Source organism: Lissotriton vulgaris, chromosome 2_2 (genome assembly GCF_964263255.1).
Source record: "Lissotriton vulgaris chromosome 2_2, aLisVul1.2, whole genome shotgun sequence".
NCBI classification, from domain to species: domain Eukaryota; kingdom Metazoa; phylum Chordata; class Amphibia; order Caudata; family Salamandridae; genus Lissotriton; species Lissotriton vulgaris.
The window spans coordinates 107,761,998-107,778,367 of NC_141688.1; the positions used below are offsets into that span (position 1 = coordinate 107,761,998).

At 45.4% G+C, this 16,370-nt stretch overlaps 1 protein-coding gene across 4 annotated transcripts in view; it reads left to right on the forward strand.

The window, feature by feature from the left end:
- The window catches only part of LOC147729103 (uncharacterized), a 471,563-nt gene that overhangs the window by 250,987 nt on the left and 204,206 nt on the right, over positions 1-16,370 (forward strand). The window lies entirely within an intron of this gene.

The following is a 16,370-nucleotide window of genomic DNA, read 5'->3' on the forward strand; positions in this document are numbered from 1 at the left end:
CTCAAAAAAGAGATCTATTTAAAAATATGTTCCTCATATCATTTACTCTATTTGCAAAAATGCTTATGGCAAAACAATTAGGGAATTCTTATCTTCACCAACTTTTGGAGTAGCTGCGTTTTAAAGAGCATTCTGTATTCATACCAGGGTGCACCACTACCCAGCAAACTAACTTGGTATTGCTGCTAATCAACATTAAACATATTGACGATTTAGCATTGGCCATCATTTTGTAAAAAACAGAAAAGACATTCAACATGGTTAATTGGGAATTTTGGGGTAAAAATTAGCTCAGAAATGGTGTTTTGAAAGCTTTTATGTTTAATGTTATATTCAAATGCCCAGTTACTTCAATTAAGTATCAGAAAATATGGGTATGTTAGGTGTATGGACGTAGTTGATGGGGACTTTTCTGCCTCGGTTTGGGCAGACATTAACACCTATGCCATCCCACCTATATGGAGCCTGAGTAATACGGGTAAGTGGCTCTCAGCGGGGTTTTACCTTTTGTACTCCACCATTGATTACCGATAATAGAGTACTATGGGCCAGATGTAGGTCGGTCGGTAACGGCCGAAAATCGGTATTTTAGGCCGTTACCGATCGGTAAATAGGTGATAGGTATGTAGGGGGCATTATTTTACCGGATCGGTAAAATTACCGAATCGGTAATTTTACCGATTCTGTAAAATAAAAAAATCGGTAAATTTACCGAATGTGAGCCACCCAGATGTAGGTGGGACTCTTCAGAGTCCCAGAGGCCTTACCGAATCGGTATTTTACCATCAAATCCAATTTGATGGTAAAATACCGATTCCGGTGTGCATGCACATGTGTGCATGCACACCTATGCCATGTGACAGGCAGACCTGCCCTTAGGGCATGTATGCCTGCCACATGGCACCCAAGCCTGTTTTGGGGGTGCCAGAGGGTGTCAAAGTGACACCCCCTGCACCCTTGTGAAAATCGGTATTTACCGATTCGGTAAATACCGAATCGGTAATGCCCATTCATTCCTATGGGCTTCAAAGCCCATAGGAATGAATGGGCATTACCGATTCAGTATTTACCGAATCGGTAAATACCGAAATCATCCGATTCGGTATTCCAGCACATCTGGAATACCTACATGTCCAACCCATAGATTTACCGATTTTTAATTACCGAATCGGTAAAATTCGGTAATTAAAAATCGGTAAATCTATTTCACCTACATCTGGCCCTATATTCCGCTGCACAGTTTAACTTTTAGATTTTTACATGCTTCCTTTTTAGCATATACCTCAACATGTTTGTGTTAGATTTATTCTGGACATTTTTTATCTGGTTATCCGTGGTAGTCTAGCCATGGCTGTCTGTGACACACTATAACGCAATCACCTCTCTACACGAATTCTTCAAACCTCCGTTTCCAACCCAGCGGGTGTGAATAGGTATTTGACTTGTACAAAGAACAACGGTCCTTAGGATTAAGAACATGAACAATAGAATAAAGTATAGACTGCAATCAGTACTATATCAAAATATTTCAGTACCCAGCCGGGCCTGAAAAGTTTTATTCAAATATAAGCATAGATAAACAAGACCACCAGAGGGGTCCAATTCATTATCTGATAGGGTACAAGCCTGTACCTATCCAGAGAACACTCGAACAAGGTTCAGGAGTGAGAGAATAGGGAAAGAAGAGAAAGTTAAAGAATATCAGGCAAAGAGGACGTGGGATCCAACTGTCCCTTGCATTATTACCACAATTTTAAAGCAAGTTCGGACAGACAATTACTGTAACAGATTTATCACAATGGAAAAGATTACAGAATTGCTAAAAATGTCGATGACGTATCGATCCCTGGCTCCTAGTGAACTGGGATCATCATCAGGACTTTGTATTAATTTGCCTGTTTGTGCTTTTGAAGCGCCTGTTCATAGTATGAAAAATGAGAAAGGAAAGAAAGGAAATTCTTGTTTAAACACAGCACTTGTGTCAGACAGTATACACAGAATTTCACATGTTATTCTTTAGCAACATGCCAGAGTGCCCGACATTGGATTGTACACCCCCTTTCTCACTAACAATACACGTTTGCAAGGGCTCTTTATTGTCCAAACCCACACTGGGTCTGGGTCCCCTAGCACTTCAATCCCCTCTAAAAATTCCCATTGTTTTCTATTTCCTTTTTCATTTTCTAGACTGGACCGCATTCTGGTTGTCCTTTCTTTCTCTTTACCGCAATATACCGGGTATTTTTACAGATAATCCCAAATATACATCTAGTTTTAGTTATATAGGAACAACTTGTTCACGCCATTGGTTGGCATTAGGCATTGACACTGCCGCTGAGACATTAAAATCCCTAGAGGGTGAGATCTCAGATATCCTAAAACAAATCCAGGATTCTGGTACATCCGAAGACAGCAAGAAACTCCTTGAACAGGTGGATAAGACCATTGCGGAGTACCACAGAATTGAACAAAATAAAAAATACAACAAGATTAAAAAAGACATAAAATCATACAATATTGAGGTAACATACCCTTATTTGCAAAAGGACTTCTATACAAATCGGGTATACTCCAACCCCCAACAGTACAGACCCTGGGGCAGGTACAATAGACGCCGGAATTTAGTAGGCTTCTCAGATACCTCAGCTGAATCGTCCGATAATTCAGACGCAGGTGAAGGTAGCAGCACCTTTAGACGAGGTGGTGCACATCAGAACACAGGTACAAACGCTTTTTTACAGAGAGGCCAACAAGGTACACCACAAAGAGGAAAGGTCAAGAAAACCCAGAGATGGGTCAACCCACCAGGAGAGCGGCGGACCAGGAACAATTACTACCAGTGGTAGGTTCTGCTTCCGCACAGATAGAAACCATCCCTATATTTAACATCTCTAACCACTCCTTAGGAGACGACGAAGTCTCTCTCCTCAAAAAAGGACTGACCTTTGTACCTACAATTCCACCTAACTTTTTGGAGCTTCAAACGGAGCTGATGAGGTTTTTCAGACGAGTTCGCCTGAAGGCATTTTTTCAACTTCATCCCAGCCATGAGAGTAAAACCCTAACTCCCTTCCGTCCACCTTCTACTTTTTTGCCCTCATCTGGAATGATTCCCCCAGAGATAATTACCTTTGAGAAGTTGGTATTAAAAGACCTATCCATCCTGCAGAACAAACGTAGCTTTACTCCTTATAATATCACATTGAAAGAGAAACAGGCTATTACCACACTAAAGTTGAACAATTCATTGGTCATTAAAAGTGCGGATAAGGGCGGAGGAATCGTTCTCCAAGACCTTGATTCCTACACCACAGAAATACAAAGACAGCTAGACAATAGGGAACATTACCAAAGGTTAGCGTCTAATCCCACAAAAGAAATCCAGGAATTGATAAACAAAATCACCACAGATGCGGTAGCAGAGGGTTTCTTGTCAAAGAAAGAATTTAATTACTTAAACATCAAAAGCCCCAGGATACCGGTGATATACACCCTTCCGAAAATCCATAAAAACTTGACTTCACCACCGGGCCGCCCTATTGTTTCAGCTTGTGGATCAATCCTTGAACCACTGGGAGCCTTTGTTGATTTTTTCATCAAGGAATTTGTACCCTCCACTCCTTGCTACGTTAGAGACTCCATGTCCATGATTTCGCTGATTGAACATCTTCCTTTTGATCCTGCAACAGATACTCTCTGCACCATGGACGTGGAGTCCCTTTATACGAATATCCCTCAGGTGGCAGCCCTTAGGGTTATTCAGAAAACCTTAGACACACGTCCACGTCCACATGCAATACCGACTTCTTTTATTTTACAACTTCTTGAAATCTGCTTGACAAGAAACTTTTTTACATTCAATGGTCTCTTCTACCAGCAGATAAAGGGGACAAGTATGGGCGCTATTTTTGCCCCAAATTTGGCAATATTGTTTATGAACGAGATTAAAAATGAGGTGGTTCTATCCCCATCAAACCCCTTCTACTCTGGAATTAGTATGTGGCGTAGATACATTGATGACATCTTCATGATATGGAGATGTGAAGTCAATGATCTACGCCACTTTTTACATTGGATGGAAAATAACTGTTGTGGCCTTCATTTTACCCTCACATCAAATAAATTCTCCATAGACTTCTTGGATCTTACCATCTTTCACCAAGATGGAGTTCTTCTGACTCGTTTATTCAGAAAACCTACAGAGCGGAACACATTGTTAGATTACTCTAGTAATCATCCGAGAGCTCTTCGTGACTCACTCCCATTCTCCCAGTTCTTGAGAATTAGGAGAAATTGCTCCTGCAGGCAGGATTACTTTAAGGAAAGTGCCATTCTAGCAGACAAACTCAAAATTAGGGGTTACCCTAGGAGAATTGTTAAAAATGCACTCAAGAGAGCATGGTATAGACCCAGGGAGACCCTGCTTACACCCACTCCAAAGAAAGCACAAGAAAGGTTGGCCTGTGTCACAACATTTTCACCAGTATCAAATAAATTGAGAAAAATGGTACTCCATCACTGGCCTATCATTAATGCAGGTGTATTTGAAATTGAACGTCCGTTATTTGCTTTTAAAAAAAGCAAAAACTTGAAGGACCATTTAGTCCAAGCAGCACTGCCAAGTCCCACTCAATCTTCCACGCTTGAAGGTGTATGGGGTCTGTCCCCCATTGTTGGACATGTGAAATGTGGCAACTGTAGCGTATGTGATCTAACCATTGAGGGAAAGACAAGAGTATTTAACAATATTACTTTTACAAGTTCTTCCCTCTCAAATTGTAACACGAGTAATGTTATATATATTGTTCAATGTCCTTGTAACAAAATGTATGTGGGTCAAACATCGCAGAAGGTTAAAACAAGGATCTGCCAGCACAAGAGCCGTATTCGATGTCAAACCCCCAATGCCCCACTTGTGGAACATTTTATCAATGCCAAGCACAAGGAAGATGAGTTGCGATGGACCATCCTGAAGGCACTAAAGCTGCCACCCAGAGGAGGAAGCATGACCCAACATCTTAATAAAGAGGAACTAAAATGTATAATACTTTTGGATACAATACAGAATGGCCTAAATCGAACAGAAGATTGGGCTGGACTCCTTTAACTCCTCTGAGGATTGTTCTAAATACTGCTCAAAAGTTGCAGATTGTTCTTAAGACTGTTCAAAAATTTCTCCCTGTAGAGACATTTGAGTTCATTGCTTGTTGATTGTATAATTCTTCAGAAATTGTAAAAACATTTGTAAATTGTATGATTTTAGGCACTCAGTCACGGGTCTCCGATTGACGGTTCACGCAAGGGGCACCTTTCCAATATGGCCGCTATAGTTACACGTATCCTCACTTCCCCTCCCTCGCTCACTTAAATGCACTGCGATGGTCAGCCACCGAAATCACTTCCAGATTCTCGCGAAGTCGGAACAGTGCCATCGAGCACGCCGACTGATCTCTGCTCGATTCATGAGCAAGGCAGCAGCGACTGCAAAATAACGGTAAGGGTCTAAGCCCCTGGAAATTAATCCATCCTCCCGTCACTTGGTTTTGATCTAACCATATTCCCATGTTCCTTCCAGCGTGTGGATCAATTTTAGCCCACACCCCCATTTGGAAAAGACTTTACCTCAAGTGACCGACAGCAATCAGCTTTCCGCTCACTAGGACTTTTGAGGTAACTATGCACCCCTTTTGACACTACTTGAGTCGCATGTAATATGGTCAAGTTTCAACTGACCCTTCCCTAATTATAGGAATCATCCCTCATTCCACCGGCGTCGCTTCACCCCAATCTCGATTTAACATGTGAAATTCTGTGTATACTGTCTGACACAAGTGCTGTGTTTAAACAAGAATTTCCTTTCTTTCCTTTCTCATTTTTCATACTATGAACAGGCGCTTCAAAAGCACAAACAGGCAAATTAATACAAAGTCCTGATGATGATCCCAGTTCACTAGGAGCCAGGGATCGATACGTCGTCGACATTTTTAGCAATTCTGTAATCTTTTCCATTGTGATAAATCTGTTACAGTAATTGTCTGTCCGAACTTGCTTTAAAATTGTGGTAATAATGCAAGGGACAGTTGGCTCCCACGTCCTCTTTGCCTGATATTCTTTAACTTTCTCTTCTTTCCCTATTTTCTCACTCCTGAACCTTGTTCGAGTGTTCTCTGGATAGGTACAGGCTTGTACCCTATCAGATAATGAATTGGACCCCTCTGGTGGTCTTGTTTATCTATGCTTATATTTGAATAAAACTTTTCAGGCCCGGCTGGGTACTGAAATATTTTGATATAGTACTGATCGCAGTCTATACTTCATTCTATTGTTCATGTTCTTAATCCTAAGGACCGTTGTTCTTTGTAAAAGTTAATTGCCCATGGTCCCTAGGTACCTCTTGGGCTCCCTTGTTACGACTAAAAAGAATAGGTATTTGACTTGAGCAAGGTCTAGTTCCGTCACTTCTTACCGCTAGCCAGTCAGTCACGTCTGGGTGGCACAAAATATCGAATTCATAAGGTTTTTACCACTCTTTGGTACTGCATGTAATTTACATAGTCCTTTTCCAATTTCCCATTTTTGGGCTTTGTTTCCCACAAGGATCCTTGGTGTCAATATGTTGGAAAAAAAGTTGTTTTGCCTTCTTGCAACTCATTCCGAAGATTTTTTACAAACCTTTTTTGGCTCTGTTACAATGTAATTTAACATGTTCATATTGTCTCCCCATTGTTATAATTGAAGTCTACAAGCGATGAAGTAGGTTTAATATTTAGAATTCTGATTTTATGTCTCTGTATATGTATATATATATTTTTTATTCATTAGGTTCTTCATTCTTCCATGGTCCTGAGGAGGCCCATACTTAATAGGGGCCAAAACGCGTCCACATCTTTTATGGAGGAGCCACTTCACTCCAGAAATGAAATGTACAAAGGATATGGAACTTAAATTGGTTAGATGGAGGCCATAAGTGTCCTCATTGTGTGATTACTAGCAGTACTACCTCCATGGTGGACTGTTTTTTCTAATATAGACTAACAAACACTCTAAAACACACATTGGGAAGTTTGAAGGTAGGCACTTAGTGCCATTCCTTACTGTTTAGTCAGTCAAACTGTTGTCTATATGTGTTATGTCATGTTATGTGTTATTTGTTGTGCCTGTTAAGTTTTTTTTTTGTTTACATTTCTTTATTGGGAGTTTTACTTTTCATGGTACATAGTTACACATCATTATTAATACATGATGACAGGTGTATGCAGGCAGTTGAATGGTATCATTGCATCCTGGAACAACCATCCCATCATATATGTTACATCACATATAAGATACAGTCAAATGAAATAGAGATTACACTTCAGATGAACTATTACGTTCAATGTAGGTTGCCTGGTGCATTTGTGGGTGTCCGAGTGGCGTGGGTTGATATTCAGTCGCCAGCTCTATCCCAGTACACCTCCTTTTATATCATCTATGAATGTGTTCCCAATGCGGATAAGCCGACTATGTGGGTGTCGGGGGGAAACGTAGAACAGTAAACTAAGGGGGAAAGTGGAGTGGAAGGGGGGTCGGGGAGCTTACACATTGTATCGTGGTATTTGACTAGTCTGTGGCTGATTCTGGTTTGCTCGTTACTGAGCTGTGGCGTCAGTAGCGAGGGGGAAGTGGATCCCGGGGGGGTTGCGTCTCCCATCATGGACCGGGGTGGTATTCCGATGGGGCCTTAGCACACAGTCAGCCCTTCATATCGCATGGCTGTTACGCGTTGGTGTTTGTTTGCGCCAGCCATGGGGGACAGGGGTGGAGTTTGGGATTGGGATTGTGTGGCCGTGGGTGAGTCCTCTAGTGTTGTCTCTTGAACAAATTGGAACAGGAGTTGTGCCCATTCCATGGAGATGGGATGTTTACTAATCCCTTTCCCCTCCTCATCTCTCAGTGCATCTTCCTCTGCTGCCCCCCACTTTTTTATGATGCCTATCCAGGCTGCTTCTGGGGGTCCTATTGTGGCCCTCCAATGCATGGCTATTCCACGTTTCGCTAAAAGCATAGCTAGGGATGGAAAGCTGCATTGCACCTTTTCTGTCTTCCTCCGGTGAAAGACACATAGGGCGCTTGCCTCCCACGTTGAAATGTTCATGAGGTTGACTGTCGCCCTTATGGTCTGCTATACCCTATCCCAGTACCTTTGAAGTGTGGGTCAGTCCTAAAACATGTGTTTAAAAGTAGCCTCAGGTGTTTGGCATCTGGGGCATGCGAAATGTGTATCAGGGTAAAATCGGGGGAGCCAGTGAGGTGTTAAGTATGCGCGATGTAAAATATTGAATTGAATGTTTTTGAAACATGCGTTCCTAAAAACCTTTTTTGGGTACTCTAGTGCCTTTTCCCATTCTTTGTCATGGAGCACCCGTCCTAGCTCATCCTCCCATTTCTGGCGTAGGGCTTGTAGAGGGGTTGTGAACAGTTCCCGGATCGCTTTGTAATGCCGAGTGACTAGGTGTCTCCCCATGCCCATACTCAGGATTGTGTGCAGCACCGGGTGTGTCGGTGGTTCTCCCTCAGTGAGATCCCAGCAGTGTTGGGTGCTATCTACTAATCGTCTATGGACCAGGAATTGTCCCAGTGGGAGATCGTAGCTTCCTCTCTTCTGGGCATGTTTTCAGCTGCCCATCCTCAAACAGTGACTCGACCTCTGTCACCCCATTCTCAGTCCATATCCGTCCTGATCCCCTCAGAAGCGGTCGCTCCTCACGCTGCTCCCTGATCTGCTTGCCACCTGTGGTATCGTAGCGCTATACTCCCATATTGCTCTCTGCTACCTCGCATTGCTCCCACAATTATCAGTGCCTGAGTGCATATTACATTGGTATTGTAGCGCTATTATTCGTGCCTGATTGCATATTACTTTGGTATTGTAGCGCTATTGCGAAAGTGCGCTTTCAAGAGATTTAAATTGTGCTGCGCTGCCTTTTGCCTGAATTTTTCAGTTGTGCTTGTCTGTGCCGGTGCCACTGCCATTTTCATCGCGCTCATTTCGATTGTGCCCCAATCCTGTTTCGCTTTTGGCTTGCTGCCATTTTGTTGTTTGTTGTTGTGCCTCCCTGCCCGGCTCTCCACCCCGCTCCCGCCTCCCAGCTGATCCTCCCTCCCACTGATAGTTTAGGCTCCGCTCTCGTGTTGTAGCGCTGTGACCGTCCTGATCCCCTCAGAAGCGGTCGCTCCTCACGCTGCTCCCTGATCTGCTTGCCGCCTGTGGTATCGTAGCGCTATACTCCCAGATTGCTCTCTGCTACCTCGCATTGCTCCCACAATTATCAGTGCCTGAGTGCATATTACATTGGTATTGTAGCGTTATTATTCGTGCCTGATTGCATATCACTTCGGTATTATAGCGCTATTGCTAAGGTGCGCTTTCAAGAGATTTAAATTGTGCTGCGCTGCCTTTTGCCTGAATATTTCAGCTGTGCTTGTCTGTGCCAGTGCCACTGCCATTTTCATCGCGCTCATTTCGATTGTGCCCCAATCCTGTTTCGCTTTTGGCTTGCTGCCATTATGTTGTTTGTTGTTGTGCCTCCCTGCCCGGCTCTCCACCCCGCTCCCGCCTCCCAGCTGCTCCTCCCTCGCCCCCGCCCACTCCACTATCCACATATGACAGATGCTTTTGCGCGCAGCGTTCACGCGCAGCGGTCGCGCCCCATGCGCGCCGATGGTGCGCCAAAGGTAAGCCCGTCTACGCCCGTCCGCGCCTAGACCGCGCCCAGCGCCAGACCCCCTGGTCCTCGCAAAACTCATTCCACCCGCATTACATACGACGCCGCAACCCTCTCAGCCCTTAACCCCGGCCGACTCCCAAACTTCTACCAAGCTGCGCCAGGACACACCCATGGACCCTTCACCTGCCACTCCTGCAAGTTCGACTGCATCATGACCCACACCAAATCCACAAACTACAAACAGAGCTCCGACACTAACCACCTAAAGTGCATCCTGCTCAACACCCGCTCAGTCCACAGACACTCCATTGAACTCTGGAACCTACTCGACACCACATCGCCGGACGTCGCCTTCCTTACAGAAACATGGATGAACGCTTCATCAGCCCCCGACATCGCCATAGCCATCCCGGACGCCTACAAGATCATCCGAAAAGATCGCACCAACCAAACAGGAGGAGGCATTGCCATCGTCCATAAGAACACCATGCGCATCACGACCAGTTCCGACGATAACCTCGCTTCCGCCGAACACCTTCACTTCCAGATTCACACCGACCCCAAAACCACACTCAGAGGCACCCTCATCTACAGACCACCAGGACCCCGCACACAATTCAGCGAAGACATCACTGACTTCATCAGCCCACATGCCTTCCCCTCCGAGAACTACATTCTACTGGGAGACCTCAACTTCCACCTGGAAAAGAAAAACGACAGCAACACCACCACCCTCCTAGACAACCTGACCAATCTCAGACTCAAACCACTTATTGACACCCCCACCCACCTTGCCGGACGCCGGACACACGCTCAACCCTATCTTCACCTCCAGCAAGCACATCTTCTTCGATCACACCACAGCTCTCCATTGGACGGACCACAGCTGCGTTCACTTTAACTACAAAAAGACCACGACCCACAACCCCCCACAACCTATTCCTCGAAGAAATTGGAACAAAATCACCACCTACCAGCTCTTCACATCGCTTCACCAAAACCCCCCTGCCAAATCATCGGACCCAAACCAAGCAGCCACCAACCTCACACAATGGACCACCCACAGCGCCGACGAACTAGCACCCCTGAAAAATTATCTAATCAAGCAAGGTAGCAAAAAAGCCCCCTGGCTCAACGATGACCTTAAGAAATCCAAGAAGCTCTGTCGTACTCTTGAGAAAACCTGGAGAAAAAACCCAACCTCTGACAACCTAGCCACCTTCAAGAACGCCACCCGCAAACACCACCAACTGATCCGATCCACCAAGAAATAACATTCAAGGATCGACTTGACAACAATGCCCAAAACAGCAAGGAACTATTCAACATCGTCAAAGAATTTACTAACCCCACCGCCGGCACCAATGACATCACTCCCTCCCAAGACCTCTGCGACTCTCTATCCTCATTATTCCACAACAAAATCGCCGAAATACATAACAGCTTTGAAAACCAGTCCGAAGACCAGTCCACTCCACCCACCTCCGAACCAAAACCGCACTCCAACAACCTTTGCGCCTGGAACCCAAACACCACAGAAGACACCATCCTCCTGATGAACTCCATCCACTCAGGATCGCCAACCGACCCATGTCCCCACCACATTTTCAACAAATCGGAAAACTGGAAACATGCCGAACTCAGCTCCCTTCTGAAGAAACCCACAGCAGACCCCACCGAGCTTAAGAACTTCCGCCCCATCTCGCTCCTCCCATTCCCCGGAAAAGTCATTGAGAAAGCCTTCAATAGTCAGCTCGCCGCCTTCCTTGAATCCAACAAATCCCTCGACCCCTCACAGTCCGGCTTCCGAGCCAAACACAGCACTGAAACCGCCGTCATCGCAGTAACAGACGACAGTCGAACTCTACTGGACAACGGAGAAACAGTTGCCCTCATCCTACTTGACCTCTCCGCAGCCTTCGACACAGTCTGCCATAGCACCCTCATACAACGCCTCAGCAACGTCGGAATACAAGGAAAAGCATTGAACTGGATCATCTCGTTCCTCCCCGGAAGAACCCAGAGAGTCCGCCTCCCCCCTTTTAAATCAGAGGCCACCGAAGTCATCTGCGGTTTACCACAAGGATCATCACTCAGTCCCACCCTCTTCAACGTATACATGAGTCCCCTCGCATCCATCGCGCGCCAACACAACCTCAACATCATCTCTTACGCAGACGACACCCAGCTGATCCTCTCCCTCACCAAAGACCCAAACACCGCCAAAACCAATTTACACGAAGGGATGAAAGAAGTAGCCCAGTGGATGAAGAACAGCCGTCTAAAACTAAACTCGGACAAAACGGAAGTCCTCATCTTAGGGTCATCCCCCTCTGCCTGGGACGACTCATGGTGGCCACCGGCCCTGGGAACCGCACCCATACCTACGGACCACGCACGTAACCTGGGCTTCATCCTGGACTCCTCCCTCTTGATGACCAGACAAGTCAACGCCGTCTCATCATCATGCTTCAACATCCTACGCATGCTCAAAAAAATCTTCTGTTGCATCCCCACCGAAACAAGAAAGACGGTCACCCACGCACTGGTCACAAGCCGACTGGATTACGGAAACACCCTTTACGCCGGAACCACAACCAAGCTACAGAAAAAACTCCAACGCATCCGAAACGCCTCAGCCAGACTCATTTTGGACATCCCTTGGCAAGCTCACATTTCCGACCACCTGAAAGACCTCCATTGGCTCCCTGTCAACAAGAGAATAATGTTCTGTCTCCTCACCACGCACACAAAGCCCTCTACGACCTAGGACCCGAATGCCTCAACACGCGACTTTCCTTCTACACCCCCTCCCGCCAACTACGATCGTCCAATCAAGCCCTCGCCGCAATTCCGCGCATCCACAGATCCACCATGGGGGAAGATCCTTCTCCTACTTAGCGGCCAAAACCTGGAATTCCCTCCCCACCCACCTCCGCCTTACACAGAACCACCTCTCCTTCAGAAAGCAACTAAAAACTTGGATATTCGATAAGTAAAGCACCTCCCTCCCTCAAGCGCCTTGAGACCCGCTGGGTGAGTAGTGCGCTATACAAATTTTGGAACTTGAACTTGAACTTAGGGCGCTGGAGGTGTAATATTTCTCCTGTTGAGGGAATCCTACCAATGGAAGCAGTGGGGAGTAGAGGGGCTGACCCCTTGACATACGGTGAATACGCATCATGCATTTGCAGGCTATTGCTACCTGTAGGGGATGTGTACGCGTGTGATTGGTACACGGCATCAGTAATCTCCGGAGGGCCGGGAGAGGTTTCTGGCCATCGCGGGAGAATGTGTCCTCTATGTGGCGCTTTGCTGTCCAATAGGACAGCCACTGAAGCTGAGTTGCTAGGAAGTAAGCTTCAAAGGAGGGGGCTCCCAGACCCCCTTGTGTTGTGGGTAAATAAAGGGTTTGTAAGGCCCCCCGTATCAATGTTATAAGTAGTGTGTCTAGTTTTTGAAAAAAGGAATGAGGCGGTATCACTCGGAGATTAGTAAAAGAGTAGAGTAGCCTAGGTACCATAATCGTCTTCGCTAGGGCTACTCGCCCTATGGGGGCCAAGGGCAGGGTCTTCCAGAAGGCGACCACCGTACATAGCCCGCCAATGTCTTGTGGTGATTCCCCTCATAGAGGCTCTCGGGTGAGTGATACAGCCTCACTCCCACGTATCGTGGTGCCGCAGCCATCCAACTGAGCGTCTAGGGTCCAATCTCCAAGGGAGCTAGGTGGGGGCTTAGTGGAAAGAGCGTAGATTTTTCCCAATTGACTTTGAGTATGGAGACCTCTGCAAAGCCTTGTAATATTGTCCATATCAGTGTAAGGTCGCTTGTGAAACCCCACACATAGATCAGGAGATCATCGGCGTATAGCGATATGCTAAGTACTGTGTCTGCGATTGGAATGCCCCAGGTCTCACCCCCCTGACGCAAACGAATGGCCAGGGGTTCCACTGCCAAAATGAATAGAAGGGGAGACAAGGGGCATCCCTTCCTTGTCCCCGCTCCACTGGGAATGGAGCTGAAATGCACTTAACCACTCTCACCCGAGTCGTGAGGCCCTTATAGAGGAGTTGTTTGTATGCCAGCAGGGTCGGGCCGACGCCTATCTTACAGAGGTCTGCGAATAGGTATGGCCATAGTAGTGTATCAAAGGCCTTTTCGAGGTCTAGAATTAGGCATGTGGCTCATGGGAAGTGATCTTTCGCTCTGTCTGGTATATGGAAGAGTCTACATATGTTCTGTGAGACTCTGCGCCTGGGGAGAAAACCGTTTTGGTTTGGGTGGATCAATTGTGGGAGGACTTGGATCTACCGATCATCTAAAATGTTCCCTAAAATTTTAGAGTCCGCGTTGAGTAGGGTTATGGGCCTGTATGAGGACAGGAGAGTGGGATCCCTATGTGGTTTGAGGAATGTTACCAGGGTAGATTCCATGAGTGAACCAGGAAGTTCACCTCTTTGTAACGCGTTTTCATACATGGACACAAGTTGTGGGGTCAGTCGACCCGAGAAGGTGGTATAGTATACAGGCGGAAATCCATCCATTACCTTCGCCTTGCGTCGTACCAGTGCCATGATTGCGTGGGTTACGTCCGGGGATTTTATCTTTGTCTCCAACGCCTTCCCATCTGCCGACGGGATCCTGGGTAGAGGTAATGAGTGGAAGAACTGGGGCAATGCCAGCCGTGATGACTGCAGGGGAGCTCGATAGATCCCCGTGTAATAGTCATGTAATAGTCATGTAAAATGCGTAGTATATATACTTGTGACTGCCTAGGGGCACCCGTCGCATCTATCAGTTCTGTGATTGGTTGCATGTCCGTGTCTTGTTTCGCTAACTAGGCTAGGAGTGTTTCCACCCTGTTTCCCTCCCGATGTACCCGGGCAGCATACGCCCTAAAGTTGTATTTACAAAGGTCTTTCATAGTTTCCGCACACGTTTTTGCTGGTGCCACTTGCTCCGGAGTAGCTTCCCCTTTATCCATGCTTTCGGTTATGTCCGCCAATCTTGTTTCCGCTGTTTGCAGTGATTGCTCCTACTATTTGTTGGATGCAGTGTCCCCCAGCCTGGACCTTATACACGTCCCATTCTATTGATCTGGATAAGGCTGTGCCTGCGTTCAGTGTGAAGTATTCCTGTATGTGGTCGCCGTGAGTGTGACAGAACACCTGATCAGTGAGGCATTTCCAGGGCAATTTCCACATGGGTACATATATATTCAATAAGGCAATCAGGGCTAGACTTACCCTGAACAGACCAGGTTTCTAAATTTTGAGTACAGATACAATGAAGGATGATATGTAACACTTAGTCACGTCTGCACAGGTACACAGTGTTTATCTCACAATTCAGCATAATCTTTCATAACACCAGTAGGAGCACTTAGAGATTGCAGGATGTCTCTTGGTCTGGTATCAGTAGTGTAACAAATGGCTATGTAGAAACTATTTAGTGTTCTAGAAGATGCAACCTACTTTCATGCTGATATCTTGGCTTGTGAAAATGTCAAGGAAGAACGTGATAAATTGTTATAACAAGTTTTGAAAACGAAGAAAACTGATGATTAAAGGAAAGAAAATGTTTAAATCAGTGTATCAGGTGTGGACTGTTTAGGATACCATATACATTGCAATAGAATCAAGCTTAAGGTGTCATTGGTCAAGTCAACAGAAACCCCACCCAGTCCTCAGAAGAAGGAACAGCTGTGCTTGTTTAGAGGAGTAGCTGAGTTCTATGCAAGGTTTATTAACAATTTTGTGTACAAGACTTCCCGCATGAGAAAAATATTAAATAAAGATGTAAAGTATGAGCGGAGTGAAATCTGTGAAAGAGAAGGATCCATATTGAAGAAGGAAATGTGCTCAGCCCATAACTGAAGTGATTTGAATCTGCATGTTCTTCAATAGTGGGCCATTATCGTTTGGAAGTAGTGTTTCTACAAGTCAAGGAGGGTCATGAAAACGAGCTGGCATATACTTCTAGAACTTTGAGACCAGCCGAGTCCCAGTCTTCAGTTTAGGAAAATGAAGCATTAGTTTGTATGTGGACTTTTAGGTATTTTCACGAATGTCTTTGGCGAACACCATTTACAGCAAGGACAGATCACAAACTCTTGGTAGATTTATTTCTGCTAAGGGAGCAGGCAGAGCAACCCATCACAGAGTGAGATGGCTGTTTAATTTACAAGAATTTGAGATTCAATATGTTCATGGTTGCTGGACATAAACATTTCTGCAGGATCATTCCCAAATTTGTGCCCTAATCCTATGTTTTCAGAACCCATTTTTGTTAGTTTTTGAAACTCTATGTCTTTTGCAAATGCTTACCAGTGCCAAATTACTTGTGCTCTCTCTTTTAAAATGGTAAAATTGGCTTACACCCAATTGGCCCAATTGGCATATGTATGTATATATTTTATTATTATTATTTAAATTGAGGTTTTATCCATTAGATTGACAATCGCCTGTATATTGCTACAATATATGGTCTCAGGACTGGATCAGAGGCCATTAGCACATAAAAAACAAGAACCCAATGGGCATATTAATTTACTTTTTAAGTCCCTAATAAACTGGTACTACATATACCCAGGGGCCTATAAATTAAATACTAACAGTGGGCCTGCAGCACTTATTGTGCCACTCACTGAAGTAGCCTTTTACA